The 2,319-nt window shown below is 40.1% G+C and overlaps 1 non-coding gene across 1 annotated transcript; it reads right to left on the bottom strand.

Moving 5' to 3' along the window:
* Positions 1 to 1,855: 1,855 nt before the first annotated feature.
* On the bottom strand, positions 1,856 to 1,986 carry LOC132653858 (small nucleolar RNA SNORA17). The gene has a single exon (XR_009591699.1). It is a non-coding gene; the product is annotated as a small nucleolar RNA SNORA17 (small nucleolar RNA).
* Positions 1,987 to 2,319: the final 333 nt, after the last annotated feature.

Raw genomic sequence — 2,319 nt, 5'->3', positions numbered from 1 at the left:
TAATTTATAATGTTTATAATGTTAGATAAAGACAAAATTCGACTCATTTTAAAAAATACATCTTACTTTGATCTCATATAAGGCTAAGAGTAGATTATTCTTTTCATGTTTTTATTAAGTTGTAATTGTGATAGCAATATACATTAAATTATATAGAAAATAAGCCCTTTAAAAATGTTATTTAGGGTTGTTTTAGAAAATTCCATTAAAGTCATTTTATTAAATAACTTTGATTTCGCTTATTTAGGAAAAAGTACTTAAGTCTCTTCTATCTATTAGCAAATAGATAATGACTGCTAGTTTTTCCAGAATAAATGAAGTAAATCAATGAAAGGCACATATATTCTGTTATTAAATTACTTACACTTATATTTCCAATTATTAAAGTTATACAAATAGTATTGATGTATATGAAACATTATCAGTGCTAATAAATTCCATTATTTCCATACTTTATTTTATTTTTAATACATTCTCATATTTTACAATACATGCTTGAATCATCATTCAAACAGTCATTACTGCTTGTGATTTTAAGAAACATTTGCATACTCTTTGTTTTAATAATTGTTTCTGTGCCTATCATTTGTCATTTCTTCTTTTTCTTTAATTATGTTGGCTAATGTAGCATGTCAAGCTGATTTTGAAAGTGCAAGTGTTTAAATAAAGTACACATATTTTAATATATCACAATCCAAAATATCATGATACTAGTATTTTTAAAACTGTGTATTGTGTTTTGATTTTTTTTTTTTTGGTGTGTGTGTGTGTGTGTGTGTGTGTATGTGTGTGTGTGAATTTCATATCATGTATGGTAGTCTCAGTCATCTCCCCACTACTTCATATCTGCCCTCCATCCTTGCAATACCCCCAAAGGAAAAAAAAATGTCTCATTTTGGAAGCTGTAGTGTGTCACAGTGTGTTCCACAGAATATCCTTTTGCCCTCACTTCTTTGCTTACAACTTTGCTTACAAATGTTCAGTGCAATGACTTATTGGTCTGGTATGAAGCCTCTGGCTTCTGCTACTCTGTCAATGGTGGATTCTTGCTGGGACTCCTCTCAGATATCCTATCACTGCCCTGTGTCATGGAAATCCTGTAGTTTTCAATCTGTAGGACTGCCTCCTTCATGCAAGGAAGATGAGCTGTAGGGCCAGCTGTGCTATGTTTGTATCCTCCGGGCCATCTAATCTGCAACTCCACAGTGTGTGGCCAGCTCTCCCAAGTACTGCAGCTGTCTAGGGCCAGGGTTTCTCCTGCTTTCTTGCTCTTCCATGATGACCAGGTGAGGTGTGGAGCCGGGACTCCACCGTGGTAGGTGGCATTACTGGTTACTCACACCCCTGGGTGCTCTCCAGTTCTGCCTCTCTTCATTGTGCCCACACCCTTTTGGTTCTCTTTCTCTTCTATTTCTCCACCTCTTGATGTTCTCCTTAGAGGCTCCAGGGGTCCCTGAGTGTCTGGGGTCATCTCAGGAGTGGTTTCAGGAGTGCTATGCCATACTTGTGCGTTATGGTGCAGGGCAGAGGTCATCTCAGGCATGGTCTGCCCCCCTCCCCCACCCCAGGCCTGTGTAGTGCCAGACTGGTGGTCCTCTCGGGCTAGGTCCCTGTCTCGGACTCATGGCTCCATGCATCATCTTGGGCTCACTCCTTGCCCTGCCCACCCGAGTGCCTCCTTGCGAGGGCCGTCTGTCTTGGACTCACTCCTGCCTGGGCCTGCAGTCCCAGGTGGGGTTCTTCCAGTCTCTGGCATGCTCCCCTTCCTGGAGACTGTCTGTGCTGGACTGGTGATGGTCTCAAGGTAGTCCCCTGTCAGCGGCCCTGCCACCAGACTGGCGTGCTTTCTTCCGGGAATGTTAGGCTACTGATTATTCAAATCTTCACAGGTCAGAACACTGAGCATAGACTCAGCCTCTCTGCTCTCTGCCACCTCCTGACCCACAGGCGACTCAGCAGCCACTCCTGCAATATCTCTATTGCAAGGTTTTGTTTGTTTATAAATTCCCAACCGCCAAGAAGAAAAGTTATGTCATTGGTCACAAATCATTTTTCTGTTGTCTTATACCCTATGATTTACACACATTTATAGTTATAGTGGCTGCTTGCCTTAGTTTCATAACAAGTAGTGCATCTGAAACTATTTATTTATTTACATGCACATTTCATTCTCTCCAACCGAATTAAACCTCAAGTAAAAATTGAATACATAACATAGTGATGGGGAGATGATAACTAGACAGTTACAAAAGGACTGTACAATTGAAGATACAATGTGAGTTAATCATTTATTTCTCATTTGGTGTTATTAGCCTGAAG

The sequence above is a fragment of the Meriones unguiculatus genome, chromosome 4 (genome assembly GCF_030254825.1).
Source record: "Meriones unguiculatus strain TT.TT164.6M chromosome 4, Bangor_MerUng_6.1, whole genome shotgun sequence".
In the NCBI taxonomy this organism is placed as follows: Eukaryota; Metazoa; Chordata; class Mammalia; order Rodentia; family Muridae; genus Meriones; species Meriones unguiculatus.
This window is presented reverse-complemented; position numbering and strand designations above follow the sequence as displayed.